This window comes from Nannobrachium achirus, assembly GCF_963921795.1.
Source record: "Nannobrachium achirus genome assembly, chromosome: 14".
Taxonomy (NCBI): domain Eukaryota; kingdom Metazoa; phylum Chordata; class Actinopteri; order Myctophiformes; family Myctophidae; genus Nannobrachium; species Nannobrachium achirus.
Window position 1 is genome coordinate 12,659,526 of NC_137821.1, and position 20,590 is coordinate 12,680,115.

The 20,590-nt window shown below is 44.1% G+C and overlaps 1 protein-coding gene across 1 annotated transcript in view; it reads left to right on the plus strand.

Annotated features, from left to right (window-relative positions):
• The window catches only part of afap1 (actin filament associated protein 1), a 139,718-nt gene that overhangs the window by 78,861 nt on the left and 40,267 nt on the right, over positions 1-20,590 (plus strand). The window lies entirely within an intron of this gene.

Sequence of the window (20,590 nt, forward strand, 5' to 3'; positions counted from 1 at the left end):
TCTCTTCTGGAACTGTACCAGAAACCATGGGCTTGAACCATGTGCGGGTGTCGAAATCAAATGCATAAAGCACGTTGCAGCTCTTCAATGGGGAATCACACAGCAGTCCTCCCCAGATGTAGCTAATCTCTTCTATCAACACAGCTGTGTGGCCCCTGCGCCAGGAGGGAACCTCAGGTTTAACTGTTCCAGTTGTCACTGGGGTCAACTTCATCCAGCTCAAAGACACTGTGTTGAAGACGTACACATCAATCTGATTCCCGTCATTCATGTTGTCGTCCACTCCAAAGGAGTACAGCTTGTTGTCTACGACAACAGCAGCATGACGATAGGATCTATGTGGCGTTTCATTAAAATGGGCGGTCCAGTGAAACATTTCACACTCCTGCAGCACTGTGGATGAAAGTGGATAAATTCAGTTGAAATAATGCAGCTCTATTCATTCAGGCTGGTTCTGTAACAGAATGCTGCTAGTTTGAGCGTACAATCACTTATATGTTTAGAGCGACACAAACCCCATGGCAAGTTTAGCCTATCAGTAAAGCCGATGCCTATTGTTCTCCCAGATATGATAATTGCTCTACTATATATGGTACATTTAGAGTTACCTGTAACTATGATGGTTTTCTTTTTCTCAAGATTTATTTGGGGTCTTTTATGCCTTTCTTTGACAAGACAGTAGGCTGAGAGGAAATGGGGAGAGAGATGGGGAGTGACATGCAGCAAAGGCCGTGGGGATCGGGAGTCGAACCCGCAGTGCACTGTCAGGTTACATTAGAGCCTAGGTCCCGTGGAAAGGAGATCAAACAGGGGTACACAGTGCAAAGTACAAAGTATTAGAAATGCACTTAGAAATGCACTTTGTCGAGGTGCCAACTTGTGCCTTTCACACAAGTAGGCCATGTATGGCCTACTTGTGCGCAAGCAGAGCACACAATGAGGTCCGCTCACCACTGGCATCACCGCTTCCAAAAATATATATGTATTTATATACCGGTATATACGTGTATATTATGATATATGGCAATGACATCACCACTGGCATCACCTGGAATACTGGTCCCTCATTGCCTGTTAATGATGATGTCTTAAACAAGAGAGGACACCAACATATATATATATATATATATATACATACATATTATATACATAATTATATGTATACATACATACATACATACATACCCAGCTGATGGCACTACTTGCGCGCTCTGCTTGCGCAAGTAATAACTAGACCAGGTCAACCTGGTTGTGCCAGACCCCCTGTCTGTCATCATCATTTATGACATCATGCCTTTTGTAGGCATGTCATCATCATATATACCCTTTATATAGAAAAGGGACAGACCGACATTTGCTTATGTAGGCCTACCCATTTCATGGGTCTGGCAACTAGAACTGCACTCTGTCAAGGTGCCAACTTGCTCCTTGTGCACAAATAGGCCATACATGGTGCCATTAGGTGATCTCACCACTGGCATCACCACTGGCGATGCCAGTGACATCACCACTGGCATCACGAGGAATGCTGGTCCCTCATTGGCTGTTAATGATGACGTTGCCAGAAATGCTCGTCCCTGATTGGGCTACAGGCTTAAACAAAGAAGGACACCGACATACATACCCAGCCGATCGCAGTACTTGCACGCTCTGTTGGTGCAAGTAAACTAGACCAGGTCAACCTGGTTGTGCCAGACCCCCTGTCTGTCATCATCATTTATGACATCATGCCTTTTGTAGGTATGTCATCATCATGTCATCATCATATATACCCTTTATATAGAAAACCCGGACAGACAGACCGACATTTGCTTATGTAGGCCTACCCATTTCATGGGTCTGGCAAAAAAGAAGTTTATCCCAGTCTAGCTACACAAACCATCCTAACCAAAACCCCCAAAGTGTACAGAGGACTGCAGCTAACTACCGCTCAACCAGGTGCTGTGGCTTTAACAGAACCACACTGAGACCAGAACCACAATGAACCACAATCACAAAAGCCTGCACTCACTTTGGCTGCTGTGCATCTGTCTTAATGGACTCACTGTGCACATAGTTTATCACACCACTGCAGTCAGCCACGAGCTGGCTGAGGTTCTCAGGAAATGTCTAACCCTTTAGGCATTGTTTTACTGAGGTTAGGGTTAAAGCTAGTAAGTTGCTCAACTAGTGGTCTGTAGCAGTATAGCAAACGGCGGTCGCGTCTGCTTTTTTCGGCCGTTTTTCGCCGCGGACCGGGCCTTCAGACCACCGCGTCCGCCTCGCCGAGACGCATCCATTGAGGTCTCTCGTGTCCCTCTACGAGCAGCGGTTGGGGAGTTACATGCTAGACTTCTAGACCAGTGTAAACAAAGCTGTTGAAGCAAGCTATTCCCTGAAGATAATGCAGATACGCCTGTGTTTGGACGGTAGTGTACCATGTGTTTATGATCCGCGATATAATTGGTCAACGTATACACAACGTATACAGATGATGCAGATGACGTCATTTTGCCGCGAAATTCTCCCCCCCCCTCACGGCTCATAGAAAACATATAAAGAGAAGGCTTTAGAAGCTGAAATTAACGGAGTGGGGGTTCTAAAACTTTAGCGATTTAACAGTTAGGACATTTTTAAGATTTGTTTTATAAAAAAAGTTACATGGTATAACTTTAAGGTTAGATTTAGGTGGTCGGACCAAAGGGAGTTCAAACCAAGGATATGTTACCTCCGGTAGTAGACGGCACCGAGTTGATAGGAAGTAAGTAATTTTGTAGTACTCCTCCTCCTTTTAAGAAGTGTGTTTTTTTCGTATTATTCTTTCTTATTTTTGTTTTATTATTATTATTATTTCACTTTACTCGTTTACTCCTTGTGTGTGAGAGACAGAGAGAGAGAGAGTACTTTTAAAGAGTACTTCTTTCCCCGGGTACTTTATTATTTTCTATTATTTTTTCTCTTGCTGTTGGTTAGTCATGGCTGCCAGTTCCCACCTAATGTTGTGTTGGAGTTCTGACTGCTCCAGGTTGTGCTGAATAACCGCTAGCTTGTTTAACGTCTTCAGGCTAGGACTCAAGTCTAAGATGTACAGGTCATGATCATAGAGGATGATACGATCTCCCACCATGCAACAGCACATCCAAGACATCCCTGAGCAAGGGCCTGTTCCCTTGGGCTCAACCTTCTTCCAGCAGAAGGTTTCTGGATTGAATTTCCACAGATCATTTAAGGACTTGTTCCTGTTGAAGCCACCATATATGTACAGCTCTCCATTGTAGGCAAAGGCTGAATGACCCCAGCGTTCTGGAAGACACTCTGTAGAAGGTGTGCTCAGCCAGCAGTTGGTCTCTGTGTCAAACACTCTGATGTTGTTGTACTGATTCCACTGCTTTGTTCGTCCCCCAGTTACAAACATCTTTGTTCCGATGACGGTGGCAGAGTGATCTGATGAAACAAGTGGTGGTGTGCCTCTGGTGTTAATTAAAGACCACATCATCGTGGTGGTGTCCATCTTGTAGATGTCATTAGTGGGTCTATAATCATAGATACATCCTCCATGGATATACATGACCTTCCCAAAGACACAGGCTGAATGGTAACTCCTCTCCTCTGGAACTGTACCAGAAACCATGGGTTTGAACCATGTGTGGGTGTCGATATCAAATGCATAAAGCACGTTGCAGCACTCCCATGTGAAAGCACGTAGACGCTGACCTCCCCAGATGTAGCTAATCTCTTCTATCAACATAGCTGTGTGGCCCCTGCGCCAAGAGGGAACCTCAAGGTGACCTTCTTTTGTTCCAGTCGTCACTGGGGTCAACTTCATCCAGCTCAAAGACACTGTGTTGAAGACGTACACATCAATCTGATTCCTGTCATTCATGTTGCTGTCCCCTCCAAACGAGTACAGCTTGTTGTCCACAACAACAGCAGCATGACGATAGGATCTATGTGGAGTTCCATTGAAATGGGCGGTCCAGTGAAACATTTCACACTCCTGCAGCACTGTGGATGAAAATGGAATAATTCAGTTGAAATAATGCAGCTCTATCGATTGAGGATTGTTCCGTAACAGAATGCTGCTAGTTTGAGCATGCAATCACTTATATGTGTAGTTACGCAAACCCCATGGCAAGTTTAGCCAATCAGTGAAGCAGATGCCTATTGTTCTCCCAGATATGGTAATTAGCCAATAGCTATGCCCCTCCCCTAAAAGCTTTTGTCCAATGCTAGCTTAGCAACCGGCAGCTTGCCAAGGCTGTTGCCAAGGCAAACCTTGGCAAGCAGGAAGTTATTCTAAGCTAGCATTGAACAAAAGCTTTTTGGGAGGGGCATTGCTACTGGCTAATTGCTCTCCTGTATATGGTAACTTGATGTCATTATTATAACATCTTTTTTCAAGATTTATTTGGGGGATTTTATGCCTTTCTTTGACAGGACAGTAGGCTGACAAGAAATGGGGAGAGCGATGGGGAGTGACAAGCAGCAAAGGCTGTGGGGATCGGGAGTCGAACCCGCAATGTGCTGTCAGGCTACATTAGAGCCTAGGTCCCGGGGAAAGGAGATCAAGCAGGGGTACACATGGTAGCTGACATTAGATATTAGAAATGCCAGTCGAGCTGCCACGCCACGAGGTGCACTCACCACTGGCATCACCGCTTCCACAAAAAATATATGTATTTATTAGGCCTGCAACAATACACAAAATTCACGGTTCGATTTGGATCGATATTTTGTGGTCACGGTTCGATATTTTTTCGATACAAAAAAATTATAAAATACCCCAGTTTTTTTCCCTTAACTCTTTGAGTGCCAATCCCGAACTAGTTCGGCTTTATTAGCGTATCGTAGAGTGCCGATCCCGAACAAGTTCGGCTTTAAAAAAAAAAAAAAAAAAAAAAAAAAAAAATTTTTTTGTTGAAAAAAATGTTTTTAATTTTTTTTTTTTTTTTTTTTTTGGACCCCATCAAATCTGGTGAACATGATTTCAATCGCGATTTTGCATGTTCCACCCCCATACAACCCCATCTAACATACAGGGCAGCCATTTTTGTTTACATTACATGTAAAACATAATGGCGATTATCTCAAGAATGCCTGAACGGATTTCCAATCGGATTTTTTTGTTTGAAAGCTGTGAACAAACTGCACAAATCCACTCCAATGCAATCCAGGATTGCATTGGATTTTTTAGAGCTCATTCTTCTCTGTTTTTTTCCCATGCATGAGGTGTGCAAGGTTTAATCATGGCTAAGTTGACGAAAATAAGGCTTCTAAAATGCTTGGTAGCCAATAGCTAACTTCAAGCTAACTTCATCCTCTTCCTGTACATGCACAAAGGAAAGTGTCCTTTCCTTTGTAAAAAAAGTCATGGCTCCAGGGCTTGGGCATGCATTACCAGCATATCTCTATTATTCTCTGGTCACTGGGCGCCCTCTAGTGGTGATAGGCTGGCACTCAATGAGTTAAATGTATTCGAACTCATTTTCAACTTTCAACAACCAACAACACCCATATTCTAGGGCAGGGGGTCCCCAGCCCTAGAATATATATATACAGTATATAGTATCAAAATCAGCTTAACCACTTTAATCTAGCTTGTAGATCTTTTTCAAAAAGAAATCTAACAATGTTTAAATATTTTTGTTCATTCTAACAAATCTTGCATTTATCTGCACAAGATATTTTCAGATGTTAGTCCACTGCCAAATACATATTAATTTGAGGGTTCCTGATATGAACAGGTTTGAGAACCACTGTTCCATGGTGTATTCTTAGCAGCATGTAAAACAAATGCACCTAATGGAGTTACACTTGACTAATTTTCTGCTGTGCATTCTTAGCAAAACATCAAACTAAAGGGGGTTATTGTAAATAACCTTAAGTTCTCTCTATAAACCCCATTATCAAAATAGGATTGTTGCCAGATTTTGCGAGAGGAATAAGCAACCAGGTCTATGAAAACAAACCCAAGGGAAGTGAATATAGGCCATATGAACACTTTAAACCTATTAAGTTGGCTATTTGAAAATAGCTGATCCGATCTGCAAGCTCACAACCACAACCGCCATTTTTAATTAGCAACTTTACATAAAAACAAGCCCAACGTCAATGTGGCTTATAATAATCAGAATTGGCAACAAGCAGATTCCACTGCATGTCTCTCGCTGGCTCAGTGAGAGGGCAGGGGCGTCAATTGGGTATGGCAGGGGTATGCAGCTGCCATACCTTGGCTACAAGGGGAAATAATAAAAATGTACTTTTCATCGTGCCTGTTGCTAAGGTATGGCAACATGACTGGTGTCTAGTCATGTTGCCATACCTTACCTTTTTCTGAACTGACGCCACTGTGAGAGGGGACTACGAGGGCTAGATTTGCTGCTTGTTTGAGCGGCTCGCATATTCGTCAGTTAGAGAGTCAGACAACATCACACTGTGGACATGCCTGGGACCCCCTATATTTTACAGTCTATGCTGGGGACCTGCCTCAGGCTGCCTGGATCCCGAGGCTACACTGTGACTGCCCTTGGCTTTTGTGTTGGCAATCTGATAGTCTAGCTGCCGGCAGCCGGCTACGATAGCTTGCTAATGCTATCGCTAGGCTAAGTAGCCAGTTTAGGAGAGAGAGAGAGAGAGAGAGAGAGAGAGAGAGAGAGAGAGAGAGAGAGACACTGTGACTGCCCTTGGCTTTTGTGTTGGCAATCTGATAGTCTAGCTGCCGGCAGCCGGCTACGATAGCTTGCTAATGCTATCGCTAGGCTAAGTAGCCAGTTTAGGAGAGAGAGAGAGAGAGTGAGTGAGTGAGTGAGTGAGTGAGTGAGTGAGTGAGATATCCTCTCGGTGCGTAAGAGTGCTAATATGTTTCTCCATAGCCAAGAAAGAGTGCATCTTCTCCATTATGATTCACATGAGCGTCACCCGTGAAAAGAAATCCCCCCCCCCCCCAAAACAGCGTCTCTTTCTGTCTCTCATCTGGTCAGTGCAGGCTGTGCAGCTGGGTGCACGCATGCACGTTTCTCTCTCTGTGTGTGTGAGGAGGAGCAGCTGCGGGCTGCTGATAAAATATATATATATAATTAATTGCCTACTTGTGGGCCAGCAGAGTGTGCCATAAGGTGTGCTCACCACTGGCATCACCAGTGACATCACCACTGGAATCACCAGGAATGCTGGTCCCTCATTGGCTGTTAATGATGACGTTGCCAGAAATGCTGATCCCTGATTGGGCTACAAGCTTAAACAAAGAAGGACACTGACATACATACCCAGTCGATCGCAGTACTTGCACGCTCTGTGGCGCAAGTAAAAAATAAGTTTATCCCAGTCTATCTACACAAACCATCTTAACAAAAAACCCCAAAGTGAACAGACGATTGCAGCTAACTACCGCTCAACCAGGTGCTGTGGCTTTAATAGAACCACACTGAGACCAGAACCACAATGAACGACATTCACAAAAGCCCGCACTCACTTTGGCAGCTGTGCATCTGTCTTAATGGACTCACTGTGCACATAGTTTATCACACCACAGCAGTCAGCCACAAGCTGGCTGAGGTTCTCAGGAAATGTTTAATTCTAACCCTAACTTGAATCTTTTCATAATTGTGAGCCTTACCCTAACAGAATTATTGAACCATAAAACAACCATTGCTCTCGTGAGGACCAGGAGAGTTGTCCTCACAGAGAATAGTTCTCAAATACTGCTGTGGGTACATTTTGCCCTAGAGCAGGGGTCTTCAACGTTTTCAGGCCAAGGACCACTTATTTGAGAGCGAGATGAAGCAGGGACCCCCCACAACCTTATCATAGATTCCATATAGTTTCATCGTTTGACAGCATGATTATCAGTATATTTTGGATTCATGTTAATGTGGGTTTTCAGATATTTCACCACTTGAACCGTCAATACTTAATAAAGTTGACCTTTCACTCTGTACTTAGTCTGCTCTTTTTCCCCTCCAAAGCTCTTTGACAAAAATAGCCGATCTACAAGCTTGTAGATCTGCTATTGTTGGCTAAAGTCAAGTGGTGAATATAAAAAAGAGAGAAAGATTTGGAGGACCCCCTGTAGTAACTCTGAGGACCCCCTGTTGAAGATCCCTGCCCTAGAGGCGTCAATTGGGTATGGCAAGGTATGGCAGCTGCCATACCCTGGCTACAGGGGAATCAACTAAAATCTACTTCTTTACTTCTGTACTTTTCTAAATTAAATTCATTGTGCCTGTTGCTAAGGTATGGCAACATGACCAGTGTTTAGACACCATCAGTCATGTTGCCATACCTTAGCTTTATCTGAACTGACGCCACTGGTTTGCCCTCACATGTATAGCAATACAAGTGTGCGCACACGCACACACATTACTGTACTGACTTCCTTTAACTTGCATGAACTTTTGGGAAATGTAGAACACTACCCACACTTAATCAAGATGCCTGACACAGCTTCCACACGCGCGCACACACACGCACACACACAGTGAAGTGGTGTGAATTGAAAGTCCATGTGTTGTCGACCTGACATTGTTAGCAGCAGCAGAGAGGGTTGGACTCCCTGGCTCGCTCGACGTTCCGTTGAGCCTGACGACGCCAAAAAATATAAGAGTGTACAAATGGAACCAAATGGATCTGTATGTGTAGAGCCACATACCTGTAAGGGTCCATGTGGTTTCTAATTATCAAGCTGGGGACCCCCTGGAACCTCCTCAAGGACCCCTGGAGAGGTCCTGCGACCTCACTTTGAGAACCACTGTTATAGTATCCCCGTACCAATTTCCGATATTTAACAACTTAGAGCAGTGTTTCTCAACCACTGTGCCTGGGGACCTTTGGTGTGCCCCTGAGAAGGGTCAAGTGTGCCCCTTGAAACTGCTTGAAAGCCAGTATTGTATTTATCATTTTAAAAATGATTTAAACTAGTGAAAATAGCCGATCTACAAGCGCACTGTGTGCTTGTAGATCTGCTGTTTTCACTACTGTTGTGCGACAGCCTTGTATGATGAAGCAGGGCTTTACTTTGCGAAGAAACATACAAATTTGAAACTTGGAGATACAATGTTTCTTCCCGACAGTGACGATATTTACACCCCCGTATTATGTTGGTGGGACATGAAAAGTGTGCCCATGCAGAAAAAAGGTTGAGAAACACTGACTTAGAGGAGTCTAGTTCACCCAAACAAATACTTATTTTCCATCAATTCCGCAACCCATGAAGCTTTGAATTCATGGAGATGTTTGTGTTTTGTCACATTCCTAAGCCAATACTTTAATGACTGGTAAGTCTCCATTGAGTCTCTGCCGGTCATCAAATTATTGTCTTAGGAATGTGGTGCGGGATGGATAGAAAATAATTATTTTGGTGAACTACTCCAAACCAAAACTCTTCATTGAAGAAAGCTGATCTACCAGTAAGACTCCCTAATCGGGGTCCGTATGCAAAACGCAACCTCATGGTGGCGCTAGAAGAGGGGCAAGTGAGCAATCAAGGGCGAAGGTTGTGGTTTGCCAGCCAAGGAGTGTGTGTGCAAAGTTTGGCATGGATCTGAGCAACGGTGCCTGGAGATAAGAGTAGGGCCAAAAGTGTGACGTGACGTGACATGACATGACATGACGTGACGTGACGGACAGACAGAGGGACAGACAGCTGGTGAAGGTTTTCATAATAACTTCGCAACAAGCTTGTAGATCAGCTACTCACTGTTTTTGCTGAATTACTTTAACCCCCCCAAAAATAATCACTTGCAGTACACCCGCCTTTTTGAGCGGAGAAGATGAGGGAGAGGGGATAAGATTATAGGAGAGGAGAGGAGGTCCCGGGAGAGAGGGCAGAATGATGGAGAGGAGATGAGAGGAGAGGGGAGGGCAGCAGGCACGTGCACACATAGATATCAAAGGGGGCTTGAGCCCCTGCCCTTTTATCCGTCTGTAAAAAGTGCCCTCTCCAGACCATGAATGCAGTTTTTACCATGTTAAAAGAAATGCAAATTACCTCTTTCCATGCCATACCTGAAGGCAACATTCAAGAGAATCGCCTTGTCCAAACTCTCCTGAACTTCCTGAATGCAGTGTCTTATATTGAAAGAATTGCCCTCTCTGTCCAGAAATCCACACCACATCTCCATTCTGCCTTTTTTTGAGCGGTGGTAAACCGCTCCATAGAGTGGCTGTGCGTGTGTCTGTAGTCTTTTTCCTCAGCGTTTTGCCATAGTAAAATGTGTGTACGTAGCTTCATGTTTGTTTAGTGATGTCATATGTCGTATGTCTGTAGCCTTTTTCCTCAGCGTTTTGCCATAGCAAAACGTGTGTGTGTAGCATAGCCTGTACATCCTAGACTCAAATCCTGGTCTGAAGACGTTATGCAAGCACGACCACCGCTCACTTCACATTGGGTGTTTTTTATGCTTAGTTTAGTGTGTTATGAAGTACCGAAAATAGCCGACCTCCAACCTCACAACGCATCGCGGCGCGTTGTGAGCTTGGAGGTCTGCTATTTTCAATATTTTCACCACAAGGCCCTTTTTTAGAAACGTCAGCCCCTGCCTCTCTAACATTCTCTGCACGTCCCTGGAGGGGAGTATACTCCTCAAGGGCCTCCAGAGAGCTGACTAGCTAATGGCTCTAGCAGACGCAGCACGCTGCGCGCTCTAATGCCGTGGTGGTGTTTATGGAAACTGACATGTCCATATCGTGTCCTTACCTCATTCTCCCCCAACGCCCGTCCAAGCGCTTGACTCGTCCCTCCTTTTCCTCCTCCTTTTTCTATGCATTTCTCTCTCTCTCCCTCTCTCTCCTCTTTCCCAGGGACGTGCTGGGCTCCTGATTCAGCCCGGGAAAAAGAGTTGTAGAGGCCCTCATTGCGCGCTATAGAGAGAGATCTCTCTCTATAGTGCTGCTGCTACTCAAAGATTTGCCATTTCAGATCATGACAAGTGACAAGCCAGTGGGCCAATTACATGAGTTATATTTCGTCGTTGTCGGGTGGAAACCTTGTCGGGTCCAAAACCGTTTGTTTTGTATTTCATTTTAAAAATGATTTAAACTAGTGAAAACAGCAGATCTACAAGCACACAACGTGCCTGTAGATCTGCTGTTTTCACTACTTTTGTGCAACATCCTTGTATGAAGAAGCAGGGCTTTGTTTTGCGAAAAAAAAAATCAAATTTGAAACTTACGATACGAGGTTTCTGCACGACAGTGACGATTTACTTTGTTGGCTGCCCAGCCCCCAAAATGGAACGAACGCCGTCGTTTTATTTTTATTTTTTTCCTAATGGCCGGCCTGGACCGGCTGGGAATGAACCGGCCGTTTGGGAGTTGCCCCGCTTTCCCCAATGGCCAGCACGTCCCTGCGTGGTGGTGTTTATGGAAACTGACATGTCCATATCGTGTCCTTACCTCATTCTCCCCCAACGCCCGTCCAAACGCTTGACTCGTCCCTCCTTCTCCTCCTCCCTTTTCTATGCATTTCTCTCTCTCCCGTTTATTACCTCGTCTCTCTTCTGACCCCCTTCCTTCCTTATTTCGGTACCAATTTCCGATATTTAACAACTTAGAGGAGTCTAGTTCACCCAAACAAATACTTATTTTCTATCAATTCCGCAACACATGAAGCTTTGAATTCATGTAGATTTTTGAGTTAACTTTTGTCACATTCCTAAGCCAATACTTTAAAACCCATTTAGGCCTAGAATTATTGAATGCTTTAACTATTGAAAAATAGCAGATATACAAGCTCGCAGCGCGGCACCGAGTGCCGCGCTGCAAGCTTGTAGATCTGCTATTTTTTTAAAGTTGTGAAAATGTGTGCAAATCTTTGAATACATGTATTTTTAAAGCGAACGTTTGTAACTCAAATTTTGCTTCTGGGTGGTCCCTGAAACTAGATATTTTGAGATGGGGGTCCGTGGCCAAATAAATATCATTTTGGGGGTCCTTGACATGAAAAGGTTTGAGAACCACTGACATAGTAGTCTCTGAAGAACAGACTGACTGAGCTACAGTTGGCCCGTCCAAACGCTTGACTCGTCCCTCCTTCTCCTCCTCCCTTTTCTATGCATTTCTCTCTCTCCCGTTTATTACCTCATCTCTCTTCTTCTGACCCTCTTCCTTCCCAGGGGCGTCAATTGGGTATGGCAGCTGCCATACCCTGGGTCCAGGGGGGAGAATAAAAGTTACTTTTAAATATAAATCCACGAATGTCTCTTTGTCTATCTGCGCTGGTTATTATGTTGTTAAATTACAGTAAAATAACTACTTAATGCAACATTTAACATCTATACTATAATTTTGCGAATGTCTGACTGAGTGAGTGAGTGAGTGAGTGTCTGTCTGTCCCAGCGTTTCTCCTCGGTGGCTGGAGCGATTGACCTGAAATCGCATCACTATCAGCATATGAACACACCTGACATAACTGTGAAGCCCGTTTGTCACTTTCACAAATCGTATGCTGTATATTCGCATTTTTATGGTGTATCTATATCTATTTAGCCTACAGTACCTTTTGTGACCACACATGTTAAGGGAGGGGCGCTGTTGTTCAGGCCATGCACAATCACACACAAACCCACACACACACACACACACACACACACACACACACGGGGGGGGGGGGGGGGTGTGAAGGTAGGCGGGCGGGCGGGGGGGGGGGGGGGGGGGGGGAGCCATTAAACGAAACGGGTATTTCTTACATTGATGCTCCTACATATTATCATGCAAGCACCAGTTAAAGTTACTTTCCATCCCTCATATACTGTATGCACAGTGCACATCCCATAACCCACACACTGCACATCATTTTGGAGCTCATATCTTTGAACGGGTAAGGGCTAGTAATTATAATTATATTCTCCACACTTGTATTCTCCCCAGCTTGACAAAAATGGTATATTACCAGGTTCCGCAGGTCAGCTGCACAGGTGCAATGCATTATTGTTAATTGTGGCACATTTACTAACATGCTAAGTTTAGCTGCACTTCAAAAACCATTCCAGGCTGCCATATCCAGCCCAAGAAACCGTAGAAACCTGGGTAAAAAACAGAAAATACTATTTTTTTCAGACATTGTGAAAATAGCCGATCTACATGCTCACAACGCCTCGCGCTGCGAGGCGTAGATCGCCTATTTTCACAATAGAAGCGTGTTATACAAAATGTAATGCCTCTTTTCCATGAGGACTCCCATCTTTGCCATACCCTAGCTTTTGCTGAACTGACGCCACTGTTCCTTCCAACCCCTCCTCCCGTCTTCAATATGGCCCCCGTCGTCGTTGTTATTCTTTCTCTCGTCGTGACCGATACGATATCTTTGTCCTTCTTTCATCTGGCCCACCCCCCTCTTTCTTTCTTTCTTTCTTTCTTGGAAGCTGTCCTAGTCTAGACCCCTCTCTCTCTCCCCCCTCCTCTCCCCGCGAAGGTATGGAGGCAATAAGTTGTGTGTGTGTGTGTGTGTGTGTGTGTGTGTGTGTGTGTGTGTGTGTGTGTGTGTGTGTGTGTGTGTGTGTGTGTGTGTGTGTGTGTGTGTGTGTGTGTGTGTGTGTGTGTGTGTGTGTGCGCGTGCGTGCGTGCGTGCGTGCGCGGCTTTACCTCTGGCAGAAAAGTCTGCGTTTTGAACACTTTTATTGAGTACTATGTGTTCAAAAAGTGTTTGTATTAGACGTCGCAGTCTCCGTATACGGTCGTCTGTACTTTTTTTTAGTGCTACTGACTGTCTGTCTGTCTGTCTGTCTGGAATGAATTTTAACCCATTCAGGCCTAAACTTATTGAATGCTTTAACTAGTGAAAAATAGCAACGCTGCCAACATGTAGATCTGCTATTTTTGAAAAGTCGTGAACATTCGAGCAAATCTTTGAGTATTTCTTAAAGGGAACATTTGTAACTTAAATTTTGCTTCTGGGGGGGGTCCCTGGAACTAAATATTTTGAGATGGGGGTCCGTGGCCAAATACATATAATTTTGGTGGTCCTTCACATGAAAAAGGTTTGATAACCACTGACATAGAAACATAGGTTTTTTTAAAAAAGACCTTAGAAGGATTCAAAAGACACTTAAAGGAGTAGTTCACCCCCAAAATGATTTTTTTCTATTGATTACTCATGCCATGGAGAGTAGAGTTCAATAACATGTTTTGTTTTTTGTCACATTCCTAAGACAAAAATTTGATTCGAGTAAATGTACCCCCATTGATTCCAGATGGGAACCCGTTTCGAAACGGGTCCCCATCCGGAACGAATGGGGGTAAATGTATTGTTATCACATTTTTGTCTTAGGAATGTGACAAAAACCAAAAAATATTATTGAACTCAAGTCTCCATGGCGTGACTAATCAATAGAAAAAAAGTCATTTTGGGGGTGAACTACTCCTTTAAAGAATCGGGTCAAATGTTCACGATTTTTCAAAAATAGCACTTTTTTGAAAAAGCTTGTATATCTGCTATTTTTTTAATAGTTAAAGCATGACATAATAATACACAACGATGTGTACCCGTTCTGAATGGGTTAAAAGCGGTTCACCTCAAATCACCCATATGCTGTAAGACGTATGCATTCATCTTTTTTTTGGCCGTTGTTTGCATTGTAACCGACTCTCTCTCTCTCTCAGAGGGAGGTTTTCAGTTTAAGTCTGCAGTCTGTAGTTCATTACATATTTGGATTGAAGTGTTTTTTTTGTGCTGGCGTTTGAATTCCTTAACAAGAAAAAGGCCCCCCTGAGGAGGGTCCCTGGCTCAAAGCGTCCTATTCACAGTCTATGTATCCTCACATATCACCCATCCCCTCAGTAGAGTTCTCAACGGGCCTGAAAATTAAGGCCCGGCCCTAACTGGGCCCGAGTGGGCCGGCCCGAAGCCCGGCCCGACCCTAACAATTATCATCATTTCTCATCAGCCCGAGAGAGAGAGAGAGAAAAAAAGAAACGTCGCCACTCGCCAGTAGGCAGCTGGCAGCACCAGTGTCTCAAATTACAACAGTGAGAGAATGCACATATAATAGTTGGCGAAATGGCAACTTCACGTGTTAAATTGTTCATGAAACATGCAAGGTTCTGCACAAAATGTGCTAACGTTAAATCCCTGTTGTTGTCAACAGTCAATCTCAATCATACAGCTCTCATCCTCTCTCCCCCTGCCGTCGCTGCCTGCGTGATTTATGTTTCGTCCTTTCAACGGTCACGCATCAAACACAGGCAGCTGGCTCGACAGATCTATAAACCCAAAACGTGTTCATCTAGCTTGCATTCTGGGCTTGCAGATCTGTTGTTTAGTGCGCGACACGGTCGACACCACCTAACCACCATGCTTAAACATACACAACTCAGGCAACAAGCGGCGCGCTGCGGCTGTAAACCCTTTAATATAAATGCACACAGCAGCAGCAAAGGACACTTGATTAACCAGAAAGCATAATGGAATTATTAATATCTTACCAGAGGAGATGATCGTCTCTATATGGTAAGAGGATGTCAAAGTATGGTGCTTTTAGGTTGATCATGTTGATGTTGTTGTAATACAATCCTCTTAAGTCCTTGTCAATAATATCCAGGTTGGTTCTGCTTTTAAACTAGTTTTCTTGGATTTATACTTATTACAAACTTGTGAAATTGTCTGATGCCTTTTAATTTAACATGCAGCTCTGCTCGAAACTTTCATCGTAGCCGCTCAACACAGAGCTAACGGTGACTCGCTGCTGTGCTGTGAATTTCCGTATATCCAAAGGTTTCGATTGTGACGTCATCACAACAACCAGACTGCTCTATGAGACTGATAGACTATACTTCTGTATGCGTCACCTATTATCCTTGGTCCATTGGTTAGGAACTTAGCCAGGCTGCAGTGCTGCGCTGAAGACAGTCAGACAGCGATATGCGCCTGTTCTCTGTTGCTTGAGTGACGGAGCCCGGGGCCCGGCCCGGCCCAACTAATTATTATACTTTTTGGGCCCGGCTCGGCCCGATAACGTCGGGTCGGGTCGGGCTCGGGCTGAATTTGAGAACTCTACCCCTCAGTAAAGCCTGGGTTTGACTTAGTTGCGAGCAGGTGTCGTGCTCGGGAAACATAGCGGACCGACTCAACAATGCGTTGCAGCGTTGTGTGTCTTGTAAATCTGCTATTTTCAGTGTGACACAGGTCACAAAAATGTTCCCCTGGGTCGCATTGATCAGTACTTGTAGTGCAAATTCTACCTCTACGCCTGTTAAAACCAGGAAAGTGTCTGCGTCGGCTCTTCAAAAATAACAGATATAAAAGCTCAAAGCTTGTACGCTTGTGCGTTTGTACATTTTTTGGAAAAATCATGAAAGTGTGGGAAGTACTGATTTAGAAGGTGTTTGTAGGCCTCAAGGTCTTTAAGTTATACCATGTATTTTTTTTAAAAACAAATCTTAAAATTGTTCTAACTGTTAAATCGCTAAAGTTTTAGAACACCCACTCCGTTATTTTCAGCTTCTAAAGCCTTCTCTTTATATGTTTTCTATAAGCCGTGAGGGGGGGGAGAATTTCGCGTCAAAATTACGTCATCTGCATCATCTGTATACGTTGTGTATACGTTGGCCAATCACATCGCGGATCATACACACATGATACACTACCGGCCAATCACAGCGTTTCTGCCGTCTCTTCAGGAAGTAGCCTCCCTCAGCTACAGTGTTTACGATGGTGAAGGATTCTTAACCTCTTAATCCCCAAATCCTGGCCAGAAAATTACGTTCTACCCCTCCACAGATTCGTATCCGTCGCTGTGGTCCGTGGCGGTGGTCCGCGACGACTCCGGGCGAAAAACGGCCGAAAAAAGCAATATCGCTACTGACTACAAACCCCATTGGAGCCCCAGCCTGTCATTTCCCTCCGCTAGCCCAATTACACTCCGTCCCGGCCAAAAGCAGTGAGCTGGAGAACTCCAACGCGAGAGGAGAGCACACAACACAGAGAGGGTTAGACTGCAGGCGGGGAAAGATTGTGTTTGTGTGACAGAGACTGTGTGTTGGAGAGACAGAGACCCACATATTTGGCCAGAGCTATGCTGCCCCACCAAGCCAAAGTTGAGTAACTATGAAAAACAAATTAACTGAAAATGACGCCCGAGTCGCGTTAGATTTTAACCACTTTAACCATTATTTTATGCTTTAACTTCGGTGCCGCGCTGCGAGCTTGTAGATCTGCTATTTTTGAAAAATCGTGAAAATGAGTGCAAGTCTTTGAATATCTTTGACCCGATCTTTGACCCGACTTCTAAATCCTTCCTCTAAATCATGCTGTTCTCAAACCTTTTCATGTCAAGGACCCCCATAATTACAGGTATTTGGCCGCAGACCCCCCATCTCAAAATAAGTTGTTCCTGGGACCACTCAGAAGCAAATATTTGAGTTGCAAATTTTAAATAGATATATTCAAAGACTTGCAAAAAAAAAAAAACATGATTTTTCAAAAATAGCAGATCTACAAGCTTGCAGCGTGGCACTCGGTGCCGCGCTGAGCTTGTATATCTGCTATTTTTCAATAGTTAAAGCAGTCAATAATCCTAGGCCTAAATGGGTTAAGTGTTTCAACTGATCAGCCAAATGAGATATCAGCTTACAAGTGATATTACACTAATTGTGTGTCAGTTCTTCAGGTAATTGTTTATCCCCCACGGAGGATAATTTGACCTTTGCGTTACACACATAAGTCGGTGGTGTGTCCAAAAACGTAGTCACTGCACTTTGGCTTTGCAGGGCAGAATATATCGGCCAATTTCCTGGCTTTCTTACAGCTGTTGGCTCTTATGCAGCAGCCAATGTGGCCCATTCTTTACCAAACAGTCTTCTACAAGCTCACAACGTGTCACTCGTATTCCGAGCTGGCCAAATAAAGTTCTGTTTATGTTGACCTATCAAAAGAGTTGTTTTTAAAAGTTCTTTTTATTGTATTTATTGGTTATATTTATACGTTATATTGAATTCAAATCCTCTACCACACAAATTGGAGAGAACATTTGGTCAAATTGGCAAAGCCCATCCTTACCTCCCCCTGATCTTTCTAATGTACGGTAAATACCTTTTCTTTTTCCTTTTGATTATTCTTTTTTTTACTGCCTGCATAGTTCTGTGTTCTATTCTGTTGTCTGTCATTTAATATTTTACGAGTTGTAAAAGGGACCCCAATTTAAACAAGCCAAAAGATTTCTTGGCTGTGTGTTGATTTCAATCAATCAACATCTGACAGCAAGGGGTAGGTGGGTTGCCAGGTCTTGAAAGGTCCCGCAAGGTCACGGTAATATGCAGTGTTGACCCCATACTGTACATCCACGACCGCTGCATTTCCCATTCCCCAGACCTGGGACCTTTTTTTGTTTTTACATTGCATAATGCTTCCAATGGGCATAGTAGTGAAACACTTTGGTTGTACAGTAATGTGTCTACCAGACCACAGCCCCCCTCCCCCCGCATGTGTTTGTGTGCTTGTTCTTTATGTACTGCTGGCTGCCGGCCAATAGCATGCCTGGATACCGTTGCTGTCGGGCAGAAACCTCTTAACTCCAGTGTTTTTATTGTTTTATTTTATTTTTATATAAACGCAGGGACCCTCTGTGTTCCTTTAGGGGATTGACCATTACAAGTCTGTAACTCTGACAGTGTACAAATGGAACCAAATGAACCCGTTAAGAGTTCATTTGGTTCCATTTGTACACTGTCAGAGGGAAAGGGAGACCTTGAAATGTAACATTTTGAGAACAATTGCCATAGCGTCACAGACAAGCCTCAAAAGTAGCGGATCCGAAAGGCCTCGAAGCGGTTTGGGGCTTGTCGTTCTGCTACTGCTCAAGAGCGATAATGACATCCTCAGCCATACATCTGGACTAGACACGTTTATAAAACTAGCCCTTACCCGTTCAAAGATATGAGCTCCAAAATGATGTGCAGTGTGTGGGTTATGGGATGTGCACTGTGCATACAGTATATGAGGGATGGAAAGTAACTTTAACTGGTGCTTGCATGATAATATGTAGGAGCATCAATGTAAGAAACCTGTTTCGTTTAATGGCTACAGAGATACTGTCCCCCCCCCCCCCCCCCCCAGCCCGCCCGCCCAACCGCCTGCACACACACCCGCCTGCCTGCACACACACACACACACACACACACACACACACACACACACACACACACACACACACACACACACACACACACACACACACACACACACACAGAGCTGGTTAAACATTTTGCCTCAAGCTAGATGCAGAATAGATGTGCCTCATGCTAGATGCAGAATAGATAGTAGATACACCATAAAAATGCAAATATACAGCATACGATTTGTGAAAGTGACAAACGGGCTTCACAGTTATGTCAGGTGTGTTCATATGCTAATGGTGATGCGATTTCAGATCAATTGCTCCAGCCACTGAGGAGAAACGCTGTTTCAGACAGACAGACACTCACTCAGACAGACATTCGCAAAATTATAGTATAGATGGTGCCATCAACATCATCTGAAAATAAATGTAAACTAAACAGAGGAGGTCATATAGACCCAAGGTCCATAGGACGACCATAACATTTCTTTCTTCTGTAAGTGTTTATACTGTATTTATGCAGCTATGGACTGATCTCCAAGGCAATGTGCTCCTAAGGAAGATAAAGAATTCCCTGAACCTTGTACTTTCGCTACTGTTGTATTTTAATCCTGAAAAGTAACAGTTTTGGATACTTTGAGGTTTCCACCCGACATAGACGATGATATGAGAGTGAGAGAGAGATAGCTGGGTGTGGAACAGTAGTGTTCCATGTGTGTTGCATTAAAGCAGGCATGTTCTCCAGGCATATTAGAATGAGCCGTTTAATTATGTGGCGATCGCATGAGGAAAAACACACACACACACACACACACACACACACACACACACACACACACACACACACACACACACACACACACACACACACTCAGGATGCTGCGATGTGAGATCCGCCTGTCGGTTAAGGATCTCAAAAGCCCCCCCAAAGGGCCCTGGATGGTGTCTACGCAAGCAATGCCACAGATGGAACTTGACTCTATCTGTTTATTTAGATGGGACACTGCATATTACATGAACATTACATAACGATGCAACGTGAATATACCGGATTTAACAAAGATGCTAATTTACATCCACAGTCCACACTGAAAAAAAAAAAAAAAAAAAAAAAAAAAAAAAAAGAAAACGGGCAGACAGTGGAGTACATTACATTCCATTATACAGGGAAACAGAGCATAAAACATAAATACAAGAACAAAGGTGCAAAACTAGCAGCATTTTAGAGGGCAATATATATTTGCATACTAAAGTGAGTTGTGTATAACTAGTGCAGTATTATATATCCCCTATGACGGTCCCCATGGGGACTACATACATCCCCTTACTTTGAAAACCTTTGGGTCACTTTGTGTAGGGCAGGGGTCTTCAACGTTTTCAGGGCAAGGACCCCTTAGTTGAGAGAGAGATGAAGCAGGGACCCCTTAGTTGAGAGAGAGATGAAGCAGGGACCCCTTAGTTGAGAGAGAGATGAAGCAGGGACCCCTTCGTTGAGAGAGAGATGAAGCAGGGACCCCTTCGTTGAGAGAGAGATGAAGCAGGGACCCCCACATCCTGTTCATAGA